General features: G+C 37.6%; 1 non-coding gene across 1 annotated transcript; it reads right to left on the reverse strand.

Annotated features, from left to right (window-relative positions):
* Positions 1–6,824: 6,824 nt before the first annotated feature.
* On the reverse strand, positions 6,825–6,952 carry LOC115898480. The gene has a single exon (XR_004058207.1). It is a non-coding gene; the product is annotated as a small nucleolar RNA SNORA25 (small nucleolar RNA).
* Between the last annotated feature and the right edge of the window lie 9,083 nt (positions 6,953–16,035).

The raw sequence follows: 16,035 nt of genomic DNA on the forward strand, positions 1-16,035 counted from the left end.
GGGGGAGGTGATCTACAGCTTTGCATTTAGCAATTGCAGAGGAGGCCCAAGTACACAAAAATTTCTGCACTTTATTTCACTGGGATGAATCCACCATGACCCAGAAGGCTCACCTATAGATAAGATGGTTTGGCTTCAATAACACTTTGAGTCTTTACACTCTCTGGGGTTTTGCATACTCCTTTAGACACAGGTCTTTGTCATTAATGAGAGTCGCATGAGTGGATCCCTGAATGACACTTTGGAGAATGGTGGGACAAGTTTTTAACAAGCTAACCCTTCTGGCTATAACATGAAAGGGAACTCTGTGTTTAAGATAGTGTGGGAATAAAAGACAGAGATAATTTGCACTGCTGAAGAAATAATTATTAGTTCCACATTGCTTTCCAATGTGGTAGGTGGAGGAGAGGGGAAAGAATGTGTTCATGTCTAGGAAATCGCTATTTATTTTTCTTGCTGATAATCTGTAAGATTAGGGATACTTTTCTAAAATTTCGGAGATTGCCCCAGCTGATTCTCTGATGGTGCTTTAGAAAGAAATGTCAACAAATTTTTCTATTGCTCAAATGACTGCCTATTTTAGAGTAACTTTGATGCTATTATACAGATAAATTCTGTGGATCTATATCTTACGAAAGATACCCTCCCTACAAATGGGAGAGAGTGTGAAGTGGATGTGGTGCAAGGACAGGAATGGGAATTTAAGACACAAAAATCTCCATTTTGCCTAAAAAAAATTACCATGTTATTTTATACTATGTGACAGCTTCCGGGTTTTCATATATTTAAAACCTGAGGTTCTAAGGTTAAATTATCCTTCCAACGTCACATAATTAGAAGCCAACTGGGGCTGAAAGATGCTTTTCTGAAGTTAAATTATCAGTGTACCTTCCATTACCCTACACTGCCTCTTACGTTGCCACACACTCTTCTAAGTAGTATTTATTTTTGTAATAACTAAAACAAAATCTAACTTTATTGTAAATGAAATACACATTCATCAAACTGAAAGTGTACAAAAATAGTATTTTAGGTATTTTAGATGAGAATACAAAGATTTAACATTAGTATTTATAATGATGTTTATTGATATTTTGATGGTTTCCAGCTGCATCCATGTCCCTACAAAGGACATGAACTCATCCTTTTTTATGGCTGCATAGATGCTTTGAAAGAGAAATATGGCTGGTTAACCAAACTGAGAAAAAATCTCAAAGCTCAGAAATTCTCAAATAAATACAACTGAAAACCAAAAGTTGCAGTCTTTTCCTTTCTCTTTAATTTATTCCTTATCATCCTTATGAGCGTATTCAGAGGAGTGAGTTCTTGCCTATCCCCTGGATGAAAAGGACAGACCTGAAGCTATTGATTGGAAGGAAAAAAGGCAAGAGGTTACCACAAACACTCTCTTTGCTTGGCTGCCACTCAAGTACTGGCAAATGATTAAAGCTTGATCTTTCTCTTGGCAGCCTTTTTGGGTGCTTCAGAAGCCTGTGTTGAGGTTGGGCTTCTCTCTCCTACAAAACCATGGCCTGCGGGAATGCAACTCTCTGAGTGTGAAGGGCTCCTCCTTCCAAGAATATTCCCTTGCCTCCAGGTTCCTGCTGGTGAAGTCTGTACTTCACCTCCCCAGCATGCCTGTCCTAAATCACCTCATGGCACTTCTCTCTCATGTGATTCTTCTCTAGTTTCCATAACAAACTCAGACAACAGTGCTCACTCCCATGAGTACCCAGCTAATTCCTCAAACTGGACATTTCTCAAGAGCAAATCAGATTCTAGTCCACTTGATCCTCCAACAGAATGGGACACAATTCAGGATTTCCCATTTGCCAGAGAAGGCTGCTTTATAAGATTTGAAAGGAGAAGCAGGTACTGCAGCCCTACCTCACTTAGAAGATGAGCTTGATACACAGAAAACTAGCAGCACCCTCCCAAAATAAAAATCTATTTACAATCCTTTCTCCATCTGCTCTCTCAGCTTTTTTTTTTTAAGATAATCTATGTGGGTAAGAGATTTAGGAATCATCTAGCCAGGTCTTGGCAACCTACTTTTTGTAAATCCGGCAGAATAATCTGACTTATATCTCACTGACATTTATTATTTTAAAGCATTGAGCTAAATTTTCCTTTTAATATCTTGTTACAAATGTAATACTCTCTACTTTTGATAGTATAGTAAAATGTGCTTCTCAAAAATTGTTGACATGAATTTAAATGGAAAACCTTCTGGCAATGTGAATTATGAATTTTCTAATGGCTATATTCTTTGATTTAAAAATTTTATTTCTGAAAATCTAGTCTAAGTATATAATCCTGAATGCAAAAAAAAAAAAAAAAAAAAAAAAAAAAAAAAAACCTACGCATAAAAGCTATCCTCAAAAATATATCAAAAACAACCTAGATAGAAACAGCATGTAAGTGATTAAGTAAAATAATAGAAACCCAGGTAATGAAATACTATACAAGCAGGAAAATGTTTATGAAGTTTATACAATAATAAGGAAAAACAATGATAATTCAGTAAAAAGATGTAAAAGTTAGGCTTTAAATTTTTACCTGTAGTATAAAAATAACCATGTTAAAATGTTTTTTAAAAGAATCCCACAAATATTTTTGCGTACATTTTTTAAAGTTCAGGAATGTACAAAGTATTAATAGTGATTATCAATGAATGTTTTGATGTTAGGAAAGGTTTTCCTCTCTTTATTACTATGTATTTTAAAATTTTCCTACACTAAGCATATATTTCTTTGAAAATTCTGCAAATAACAGTTAAAAAATAAATGCAAAGCATTAAAATAGAAAATAATAACCATGTCACATTTTATCCTTGGAAGACATAATCTAAAATGCTTATTCCTTTCTCTTTTTGTAGATTAAGTATGATTCTAAATCTTGTAGACTTTGCATCCAAAATGTCTTTAACCTCATTTTCCCTTTTTCAGGGCTTTAGCACTACTCTTACATATCTTCTTACTTCCTCTTACTCTTGACACCACAACTATTGTACCGTATTCCTAACCAATCACCCTGATTTTCAGATGTTTCTCTGACCTTGGTTCAAATCCTTTCTAGCTTTATGAGTTTCAGACATATTACTTATCATGGATAAGCATCAGTTTAACTCTTCATAAAAATATACTTTGGGCCGGGTGCAGTGACTCAAGCCTGTAATCCCAGAACTTTGGGAGTCCGAGGCAGGCAGATCACCTGAGGTCAGGAGTTCAAGACCAGCCCGGCCAACGTAGTGAAACCCCGTCTCTACTAAAAATACAAAACTTAGTCAGGCATGGTGGTGCGTGCCTGTAATCCCAGCTACTTGGGAGACTGAGGCAGGAGAATCGCTTGAACCTGGGAGGCAGAGGTTGCAGTGAGTCAAGATCGTGCCACTATACTCCGGCATGAGTGACAGAGCAAGACTCACTCTCTCTTTCTCTATCTCTCTCTCTCTCTCTCTCTCTCTCTCTATATATATATATATATATATACATGTGTGTGTGTGTGTGTGTGTATGTGTGTGTGTATATATATGTGTATGTGTGTGTGTGTGTCTGTGTGTGTGTATATATAATTCTATAGTTCTCTAAGGAGTGTATAAAAAGAGGTTATATACCTCTTTTAGTGTTTGGCCGATAGTGGCTGTTAAATAAAGGCAGCTCTCATTATAATTTCAATTATGTTATTTTTCTGTACTTTTAATGTTGCTATGATGTGCACTTTAAAATACAGATTTTTGATACAGTCATTTAAGATCCTCCAAAACATGATATCAAGTACCTCTTCCACTTTATTTCACAAAATTCAACCCTCAACTTCAAGCAAAATGGACCACTTTCTGCTTCTTGGCCTCACTACTTTGTCTCCCCGTGTTGGTGCCAAAACTAGGCTTATTCCCACAACTCCGTTGATCCCTTTACCTTCTATTCCTCTCTGTTATGTTCTACCTTTCTGAAATGTCATGTCTTATCTGAAACCTTTCTGAACCCCAAAACCAAATTAGATTACTAACTTCTCTGAACCTTCATAATATTTTCCAATATCCTTAGGATATATAACATTCCATTCATCATCCTGGTTGGATAACTCTGATAGTCAGGTCTTAGCTTGAAAAGCAATGTCCTCAGAGAGGCTGCGTCTGCCCAACCAAGCTAAACTAGACCCTAGGCCACTATCACATTTTCCTCTATTTTTAGTTACTCAGTTTGTCTCCCTTCTTTTTTCCTACCACTTTGCCAGTAGATTTTTTACTTCTTGGGAACAAAACTGTTTTCCTTAGCAGTCCCTAGTACCATATCTTTTGAACAATAAATGTTCAATAATTGTATGAAATTGAATTGTCAAAAATAAAATCTGTATCATCTACACTAAAGTTGGTAAGACAGCTTCTAATTTGAAAATTGTTACTAAAATCATATAGTTATCCTCTCCACATCAACATGCACATTCAGCATTCACACACTCACATTTATTCATACACGTTTGCACACACGCTAGTCATAGACATTTGCACACCCCATTCACACATACATTAATTTTTACAAATACATCATTCACACATTCACAGACACCACTTGCACACACACACCCCATTCACACACTCACACTAATTCACATGCACATTCATTCACACAAACACACCCCTCTGGGTTCTTGGTCTCTGCCATAATTTACATAATGTTCAGTGAGCAGGTATGGCAGGCACCAATTATAGGAAACTGGAAATGCTCTACCTGGAACTCTCAGTGGAAGCCATGATCTGTTGTATTTTGTATGTACAGAAAAGACCATGGAAAGAAAGGGAGGAAAAACGGTGATGCGAATGTTAAGTATAAACTTTTGGAAACAGTAACACATTCAGTATAGCTCACTTGATAGTATAGTTTAGTAAAGTCTGACAGAGAATCCAAACCAACACAAAGTTAGAAAGAAATTGAAATGTAAAATATGAAGAAGAGCGATTATGCAGAATCGATAAAACTAGAGCCTTCTTCAGCAAGAATTTTGCTGTTCATTTGAGACTTCTCGGAGACACAGTTTGGGTTTTTAAAAATATTTTCTTTGGAAAAAATAATATAAAAAGAAAAGAGAGTAATTTAATTTTAATAAAAATGTAAATCGTAAAATAAATAAATAGCTCTGTATTGTGTTTTAAAAGTTAATCAATACTAAATTCAAAAGCATAAAAAAGAAGCTGTCCCCCAATTACAGTATTCCACACTCAAATTGCTTCAAAAATACTTCTGAGTAAATAAAGATGCTTGTTCCTTCCATGATCCTCACTGCAGCCCCTCAGCTTTTATCAGAAAACTTGAACACCTGTTAACTCTTCTGTTTCTCTATCTTCACCCTCTGATGCTCTTTAGATTTTTCCCATCAGCATTTAAACACATTCAGTGTTTCCCACTATAATCAAAAGCCCTCCTCCAACACATTTATCTCCTATCTTCTAATTTTCCTCTTCCCTCCCAAATTATGGCAAAATTTTACAAAATTGGTTACACATGCTTTCTCCATTGTTCTCACCTCTTACTACCACGCCCTCTTTAACTTGAAATACATTAATTTTGTAATATTTCTACAATGACCTCTGTGGTAGGTTGAATAATACCCCCTCTCCAAATGCTCATGTTCTAATTCTGAGATTCTGTTAATATGTTACCTTAAATGGCAAGAGGGACTTTGCAAATATGATTAAATCTAAGATCTTAAGATGGGGAGGATAGTCTGGATTATGCAGGTGGGTCAAACGATGTAGTCACATATGCCCTTAAAATAGAGAGGCAGAGGGAAAAGTCGCTACAGGAGAGTAGCAGGAGATATGACATAAGAAAGAGGTTGGGGCTGGGTGCTGTGGCTTACAGTAATCCCAGCACTTTGTGAGGCCAAGGGGGGAGTATTGCTTGAGCCCAGGCATTCAAGCCAAGCTTGGGCAACACAATCAGACCTCATCTCTGCAAAAAAAAAAAAAAAAAAAAAAAAAAATTGCCAGGCAGGGTGGAGCACACCACTTTTCCCAGCTACTTGGGAGGCTGAGGTAGAAGGACTGCTTGAGCCCAGGAGGTTGAAGCTGCAGTGAGCCATGATCATGCCACTTCATTTCAGCCTGGGCAACAGAGTGAGACCCTGTCTCAGGAAAAAAAGAAAAAAAAAAAAAGAAGTTGTAGTGATATGAGGAAGGTCAGGAGCCAAAAATGGCAGCCAATCTTTTGAGGCTAGAAACGGCAAATAAATGAAGAAATGACAGGTGCGCTAAAATCTCAGAATTTACCACTACAGAATTCACCCATGTATTAAACCACTTATACCCCAAAAGCGATTAAAATAATATCTATATCTATAAATATTATTTTATATATATTATATATCTATAAATATTATTTATAGATATATATTATATATATATATATATATATATATATTTAAAGCTAGTAAAGGCAAAGAAACAGATTCTGCCCTAGAGGGTTCATAAGGAATCCGCCCTGCCAACACCTTCAATCCAGCAAAGCTGATTCCAGACTTCTGGTCTCCAGAACTGGAAGAGAATAAATTTGTATTGTTTTAAGCTGCCAAATATGTGCTAATTTATTACAGCAGCAATAGGAATATAATACAGTCCCATGCACTAAGTCAAATGGAGGACAATTCTTAGTCTTCCTCTTACTTTTCACTAGCAACCTCTTAGCTCTTTAAATACCACTGGACTTATTATTATATCTTTGACTGATTCTTCTCAGACTCCTTTGCTTACTCCTCCCTTTCTACCAAAATAGGAAATGTTAGAGTTTCTTGAGACTCAGTCTATTTTTTTTTCTTTTTCCAAGTCTTACATCTCCTCAGGAAAACATAGCACCACTGAGTGCCTTGGCAACCTATAGAGAACTTCAGTCTTTGGTCACAGCATTAAGAGCTCTTGGTTTCGTGGTCCCATGAGCCCTCTTTAAAATAACAAAGACTCCAACTAAAACCACACCATTTTTCACTCTCTAAGCAATCATATCTACTCTGAAATCTCTTGAAAACCATATCCCAAGCCCACCTGCTTGGTTACAAGTATATACAACTGCTTACTTTAGTTCTCTACTCAATTATCACACAGACATCTCAAATTTAAAGTATCTACAACTGAATACATTCCTTTCCTTCACTCTTGTTTTATTTCCAGTATTAACAATCTCAATAAAAGGTACCACCAGGTTTTCTAACCGAAAACTTGGGATTTATTATATATGCCCCCTTTTCTCCCCTACCATATACAATCAATTACCAAGTCTAATCAAGTCTGCCACCTAAATGCCTATTATGGCCAATATCAATGAAGCTAATCTAGTTCAAATCACAATCTCAGATATGACTAAATGAATGCAGTGGTCTTATGACACACCCACCCCCAACAGTGCACAATGTAGCAACACTAATTCAATTATGTTCAACCCCCCCATATACATAGCCATTCCCTCACATAATAGGCACAGTGATATTTAAACACACACACACACACACACACAAATCCTATATTACTACGGACTTGCTTAATACTCTTTGCTCTTCGGATATAATGTGATTCAGGAAATCTTTCCTTTAGACTTTGGTCCCTGCCTCATTCTTTACTTTCATTTCTCACTATTCTATGTGTTTCTCTTAAATCACCTTCATGGTCCCCTTCTTTTAGATCATTGTACTTTTCATTTTCTTTTTTCACAATTCAGGATCATGGAACTCTGAAAGTCTCTTTTGTGTAGAATTCTTTCCCCACCATCCCCTTGTTTTGCCCATCTTATTACCTAACTAGTTCCTATTCATGCTTTGTTCTGCTCTAAAATGTCAGGGACACATTCTCTGATACCCTCTCCAAAACGAGGCTAGAACTTCCTGTTATGTGCTTCCTTATTAAACTGTAGTTTGACTTCAAAATGCGTATTGTATTTAAATATACTTAAAAAACATTGTCTTCTCCCAGTAGATATTTTTTCCTTTTTAAGCAGCATTATAAAAGTATAAATGAGGCACAATAAATTGCACATATTAAAAGTATAAAATTTCTTAAGTTTTCACATATATAGATACAGCCGTGAAACCACCATTACAATAAAGATAGGGAACACATTCATAACCCCAAAGTTTCCTCTTGCCCCTTTGTTCTAACAAAGTCGTGCCATATTTGTCTTGTTCCTAATGTTCCTGGCACACAGTGGCACTCAAAATATATTTGATAAATGAATTAAATAGCCAGGTTATTCACCAAAGGATTACATAAGCACCAAAAGCAATATGTCTTTGTTTTTGCAACTTTTGTAAAATAATGCAAACCTATGCATCACTGAAGATTATGCTTTATGAGAACAATAAATTTTATTTTAATAAATTCAGGTAGAAAAATCAGAGATTAAACAGATTTATAAAATATGATTCTGAACACATATATTTATGTAGATTTATTTATAGGTAGCTAGAAAAGATAATGGACATTGACACAAAAACTAGCAATGGAGAAATTGCAGGTGATTTTAATTTTCTTCTTTGTGCCTCTCTGAAACTTTTAAAGACCACGTGTCATAATATGTTGAATGGGACCTTTCCTGCATTTTAAAATTTGGATAAAGACCCATGCTGTGGACAACAAGTATAAGTATTTCCACATTCTAATCAAAACAGCCAAAAAACTGTCAGACTCCCCTCTCTTGAGTTTGCTAAGAGGTAGCCAAATTGGTCTTTCTACTGTCATATTCAACATTCTATGCAATGTACAAAAGCTAACATCCTAATTTTGTTGAAGGGGAAAGTTGGCAGAAAGTGAGCCATTCTAGTTTATTTTCCACCCCATCCCATATCTAAAGGGAAGGGAAAGGCTGCCATTCCTTTAAATCATTATTATACTCCAAAAGAACTACTTTTAGAGATTAAGGATGGCATAAGAACTGGCATTGCTAACCCTGGCTGGATGCCTGCTGAGCTGCATTCGTGCACAGGTCCATACATGCTGCCACCTGAGTAGAGAATGGTAAGAAAAGTCTTAGGAGCTTCAGCTTGTATCCTTTGGAATTTTAGAGTTTCTGTCTTGCAATTTTTTTTCAAGGCAGAAGTTTGACCACAGAGAGGGCAGCAAGAGTCAGCCCACCTTCAGTAAAGACACACTAGTTTCCTATGTGGGAAGTGGATACTACAAAAAGTGGCAAGCTCAAGCATCTCCATCTGTCTTTCTTGGACTAAAAGGGCTCTCTGTCGTGGCAGGGGAACACTAGCAGTAAGAGCAGTAAGTGGTGAGATGAACCGATGTGGGCAAGAGCTGAGTTGCTAACTAGAAAGTGGTGCAATACAGTTATTCAATGGCGACCCAAAAGATCCCACCTGTGCTCCACGGACAATTCAGCATTTAGCATGCGAACCCCTCACAAGGTATTGAGGACTAAAAGAGAACAAAATGAGCATCGATTACACCTATTTTTTTCTTTTTACACAACTCCGCACATAACCCCTTCTCCTGCCTTGACCTTGGAAGACTCAGAAGATGATAAATTGAGGATGACTAGGTGGAGATACAGAACACAGTGAGGTAGGCAGTACAATCCCCCTGTATGGATGGGGCTCAAGGCCCACAGGCCTGGCAGTTCTCTGGTGTCTTTCGATCCCACACGGTCCACTGTTGAACTCCTCAGGTGGACAGGAGGCAGGACTAGATTGCAGCTCCAAACAGAGCAGCTTGTGAAAGTTCGCATCGTGAATTGTAACTTCAGACTGACTGCAAGAACAAACCAGCAATCTCGAGAGGACCTACAGACCCTCTGAAGGAAGCGGACTGCTCCTGTAGGACCCAGGAGACACCCCAAATACTGTGAGTGCCCCAACTGTAGAAGTGGAAAAGGGATACCCTCCTCTCCCAAACACACACCTCCACTGGAGAAGTTGAAAGTCTGTTTGCGGGAGAAGTTTCTGACTTTATGTGGAGCTGAGTCAATTTAGAGAGCCAAGCGAAATACAGGGGTAGAGAAAGTAGCAGAAAGGCCCTGGGAACTCACTGCGCCCCTGAGTAGGCCATTCCTGCTTGGCATCCCAGGGATCCATTGGGAGGGTGACCAGAGGAATAGGGGGCAAACCTCCACAGGGAGAAGGAAATCTCCACCTGAACTTTGTAACAATTTGAAGAGGGTGAGAAGCCTCCTGACCAGAACTCCAGGAAGGGTGCAAATCTGGTGTGCAGACTCCACAGGTGGGGGAATAACCAAACTCTTTTCTTTCACAGCTGGGAGGCAGGTAAGCCCAGGGCAAATTTTCAAGCCCAACATACCTTCCACCTGGAAACAGACTGGTGGTTGTTGGGGGGTGCATGATGGGAGTGAGACTGGCCCTTTGGTTTGTGTGGGAACTGCATGAGGCCTGTGACTGCTTGCTTTCCCCCACTTCCCTGACAATCTGCATGACTCAGCAGAGGCAGCCATAATCTTCCTAGGTACACAACTCCAGTGACCTGGGAATCTCACCCCCATCCTCCACAGCATCAGCAGCAAGACTCGCCTAAGGACAGTCTGAGCTCAAACATGCCTAGCCCTGCCCCCACCTGATGGTCCTTCCCTACCCACCCTGGTAGCTGAAGACAAAGGACATGTAATCTTGGGAGTTCTAGGGTCTAACCCACCTCCAGTCCCTCTCCACACTACTGCAGCCATGCTTTCTGGAAAGCATCACCTCCTGGCAGGAGTCCAACCAGCACTAAAATAGACCATTAAACCACCAAAACTGAGGACTCCCATGGAGTACATTGTACTCCCCCAGTCATCTTCACTGGAACAGGCACTGGTATCCACAGCTGAGAGACTCATAGACGGTTCATATCACAGGATTCTGTGCAGACATCCCCCAGTACCAACCCAGAGTTGGGCAGACTCGCTGGGTGGCTAGACTCAGAAGAGAGACGACAATCACTGCAGTTTGGCTCACAGGAAGCCACATCCAAAGGAAAAGGGGGAGAGCACTACATAAAGGGAACACCCCATGGGACAAAAGAATCTAAACAACAGCCTTCAGCTCTAAACCCTCCCTCTGATGGAGCCTACCCAAATCAGAAGAAACCAGAAAAACAACCCTGGTAATATGACAAAACAAGACTCTTCGACACCCCCCAAAAATTACACTAGTTCTCCAGCAGTGGATCCAAACTAAGAAGAAAACCCTGATATACCTATAAAACAATTCGGGAGGTTAGTTATTAAGTTAATCAGGAAGAGACCAGAGAAATGTGAAGCCCATTGCAAGGAAATTCAAAAAATGATACAAGAAGTGAAGGGAAAAATATTCAAGGAAATAGATAGCTTAAAAAAAAATAAAAAATTCAGGAGACTTTGGACACACTTTTAGAAAGTCTCAGAAATAGAACTCAACAAGTAGAAGAAAGAAATTCAGAGTTTGAAGACGAGGTCTTCTAATTAACTGAAACCAACAAATACAAAGAAAAAAGAATAAAAAAATATGAACAAAGTCTCCAAGAAGTCTGGGATTATGCTAAATTACCAAACTTAAGAATAATTGATGTTCCTGAGGAAGAAGAGAACTCTAAAAGCTTAGAAAACATATTCAGGGGAATAATCAAGAAAAACTTCCCTGGCCTTGCTAGAGACCTATACATCCAAATACCAAGCACCAAGCAATGTATAAAGGAAAAGCTATCAGATTAATAGATTTCTTAGCAGAAACCCTACAAGCTAGAAGGGATTGGGGCCTTATCTTCTGCCTCCTCAAACAAAACCATTATCAGCCAAGAATTTTGTATCCAGTGAACCTAAGCATCATATATGGAGGAAAGATATAGTTGTTTTCAGATAAATGCTGAGAAAATTTGCCATTATCAAGCCACCATTACAAGAACTGCTAAAAGGAGCTCTAAATCTCAAAACAAATCCTGGAAATACATCAAAACAGAACCTCTTTAAAGCATAAATCACACAGGACCTATAAAACAAAAATACATATTAATAAGCAAAAACAAAACAAAACAAAAAACAAAAGGACACAGACAACAAAAAGCATGATGAATGCAACCTCACATTTCAATATTAACATTAAATGTGAATGGCCTAAATACTCCACTTAAAAGATACGGAACCACAGAGTGGATAAGAACTCACCAACCAAGTATCTGCTGCCTTCAGAAGACCTACTTAACACATAAGGACTCACATAAACTTAAAGTAAAGGGGTGGGAAAAGGCATTCCATGCAAATAGACACCAAAAGTGAGCAGGGGTAGCTATTTTTAAATCAGACAAAATAAATTTTAAAGCAACAGCAGTTAAAAGAGACAAAGAGGGACATTATATAATGGTAAAAGGCCTTGTCCAACAGGAAATTATCATAATCCTAAGCATATACATGCCTAACAACGGAGCTCCCAAATTTATAAAAACAATTACTAATAAACCTAAGAAATGAGATAGACACAATAATACTGGGGGACTTCAATACTCCACTGACAGCACTAGACAGGTCCTCAAGACAGAAAGTCAGCAAAGGAACCATGGATTTAAACTATACTTTGGAACAAATGGACTTAACAGATATATACAGAAAATTTCATCCACCTATTCTATTCAACTGCAGAACACACATTCTATTCAACAGTGCATGGAACTTTCTCCAAGATAGACCATATAATAGGCCACAAAATGAGCCTCAATAAACTTAAGAAAATTGATATTATATCAAGCACTCTCTCAGACCACAGTGCTCCTGAATGAGCATTGAGTCAAAAACAAAATCAAGACAGAAATTAAAACATTCTTCAAACTGAATGTCAATAATGACACAACCTATAAAAACCTCTGGGATATAGCTAAGGCAGTCCTAAGAGGAAAGTTCATAGCCTTAAGTGCCTACATCCAAAAAACTGAAACAGCACAAACTGACATTCTAAGGTCACAACTCAAGGAACTAGAGAAATAAGAACAAACCAAACCCAAACCGAGCAGAAGAAAAGAAATAACCAAGATCAGAACAGAACTAAATGAAATTTAAAACAAAACAAAAAAAGATAAAACAAAAAACTGTTTTTTTGAAAAGATAAATAAAATTGCTAGACCTTGGCAAGATTAACCAAGAAGAGAGAAAATCCAAAATGCAAATGACCTCACTAAGAAACAAAACAGAAGATATTACAACCGACAGCACTGAAATACAAAAGATCATTGAAGACTACTATAAACACCTTTATGCACATAAACTAGAAAACCTAAAAGAGATGGATGAATTCCTGGAAAAATACAACCCTCCTAACTTAAATCAATAAGAATTTGATACCCTGAACAGACCAATAACAGGCAGCAAGATTGAAATGGTAATTAACAAAATTACCAACAAAAAAGTCCAAGACTAGACGATTCACAGAAGAATGCTACCAGACATTCAAAGAAGAATTAGTACCAATGCTCTCGACACTATTTCACAAGAGAGAAAGAAGGAACCCTCCCTAATTCATTTTATGGACCTAGCATCACCCTATGACCAAAACCAGGCAAGGACATAACCATAAAGAAAAATACAGACCAATATCCTTGATGAACATTGATACTAAAATTCTTAACAAAATACTAGCTAACCAAATCTAACAACATATGAAAAAGATAATCCACTATGATCAAGTGTGTTTCATAGCAGGGATGCACGGATGGTTTAACACACGGTAGTAAATAAATGTGATACACCACATAAACAGAATTAAAAACGAAAATCACATGATCATCTCAGTAAATGCAGAAAAAGCATTCGACAAAACCCAGTATCCCTTTATGATTAAAACTCTCAGTAAAATTGCCACAGGGGACATACCTTAATTTAATAAAAGCCATCTATGACAAACCCTCAGTCAACACAATACTGAATGTGGAAAAGTTGAAAGCGTTCCCTCTGAGAACTGGAAAAAGACAAGGATGCTCACTCTCGCCACTCCTCTTCAGCATAGTAATGGAATTCCTAGCCAGAGCAATCAAACAAGAGAAAGAAATAAAGGGCATCCAAATTGGTAAAGAGGAAGTCAAACTGTCACTATTTGCTGATGATATGATTGCTTATCCTGAAAACCCTCAGGACTCCTCCAGAAAACTCCTAGAACTGATAAAAGAATTCAGCAAAGTTTCCGATACAAGATTAATGTACACAAATCAGTAGCTCTTTTATACACAAATAGCAACCAAGCAGAGAATCAAATCAAGAACTCAACCCCTTTTACAATAGCTGCAATAAAATAAAATAAAATAAAATACTTAGGAATATACCTAACCAAGGAGTCAAAAGACCTCTACAAGGAAAACTATAAAACACTGCTGAAAGAAATCATGATCGACACAAATGGAAACACATCCCATGCTCATGGATGGGTAGAATCAATATTGTGAAAATGACCATACTGCCAAAACCAATCTAAAAATTCAACAAAATCCCCATAAAAATACCAGCATTATTCACAGAGTTAGAAAAAAGAATTCTAAAATTCATATGGAACCAAAAAAGAGCCTGCATAGCCAAAGCAAGACTAAGCAAAAAGAACACATCTGAAGGCATCACACTACCTGATTTCAAACTATGCTATAAGGCCATAGTCACCAAAACAGCGTGATACTGGTATAAAAATAGGCATATAGATCAATGGAACAGAATAGAGAACCCAGAAATAAACTCAAATACTAACAGCCAACTGATCTTCGAAAAAGCAAACAAAAACATAGAGTGGGAAAAGGACACCCTTTTCAACAAATGGTTCTGGGATAATTGGCTAGCCACATGTAGGAGAATGAAACTAGACCCTCATCTCTCACCTTATACAAAATCAACTCAGTGGATTAAAGACTTAAACCTAAGACCTGCAACTATGAAAATTCTAGAAGGTAACATGGAATAGCCCTCCTAGACTTTGGCTTAGGCAAGGATTCTATGACCAAGAACCCAAAAGCAAATGCAATAAAAACAAAGATAAATAGCTGGGACCTAATTAAACTAAATACCTTTTTCATGACAAAAGGAACAGTTATCAGAGTAAACAGACAACCCTCAGAGTGGGAGAAAATCTTCACAATCTATAGATCTGACAAAGGACTCATATCTAGAATCTACAACGAACTCAAACAAATCAGTAAGAAACAAATGAACAACCCCATCAAAAAGTGGGCTAAGGACATGAATAGACAATTCTCAAAAGAAGATATACAAATGGCCAACAAACATACGAAAGAATGTTCAACGTAACTAATGATCAGGGAAATGCAAATCAAAACCACAATGTGATGCCACCTTACTCTTGCAAGAAAGGCCATAATCAAAAAAATAAAAAAACAGTAGATATTGGTATGGATGCGGTGAACAGGCAACACCTCCACACTGCTAGTGGGAATGTAAACTAGCATAGCTGCTATGGAAAACAGTCTGGAGATTCCTTAAAGAACCATTTGATCCAGCAATCCCACTACTGGTTATCTACCCAGAGGGAAAGAAGTTGTTATTTGAAAAAGATACTTGCACATGCATGTTTATAGTGGCACAATTCACAATAGCAAAATCGTGGAACCAACCCAAATGCCCATCAATCAACAAGTGGGTAAACAAACTGTCCTTGTGTGTGTATATACACACACACACATATAATGTATATATATAATGTATATAATGTATATATGTGTATATATATAAACTGTGGTTATATATATTCTATATAGAGAGAGAGAGAAACTGTGACTCTCTCTCTCTCTCTCTCTGTCTATATATATATATATATATGTATACCTAAAATGGAATACTACGCAGCCATAAAAAGGAATGAATTAACAGCATTTGCAGTGATCTGGATGAGATCAGAGACTATTATTTCAAGTGAAGTAACTCAGGAATGGAAAACCAAACATCATATGTTCTCACTGATATGTGGGAGCTAAATTATGAGGATGCAAAGGCATAAGAATGATACAATGGACTTTGGGGACTTAGGGGAGGAAGAGTGGGAGGGGGCGAGAGATAAAAGACTAAAAATGTGGTGCAGTGTATACTGCTCAGGTGATGG

This window comes from Rhinopithecus roxellana, chromosome 6, assembly GCF_007565055.1.
Source record: "Rhinopithecus roxellana isolate Shanxi Qingling chromosome 6, ASM756505v1, whole genome shotgun sequence".
Classification (NCBI taxonomy): domain Eukaryota; kingdom Metazoa; phylum Chordata; class Mammalia; order Primates; family Cercopithecidae; genus Rhinopithecus; species Rhinopithecus roxellana.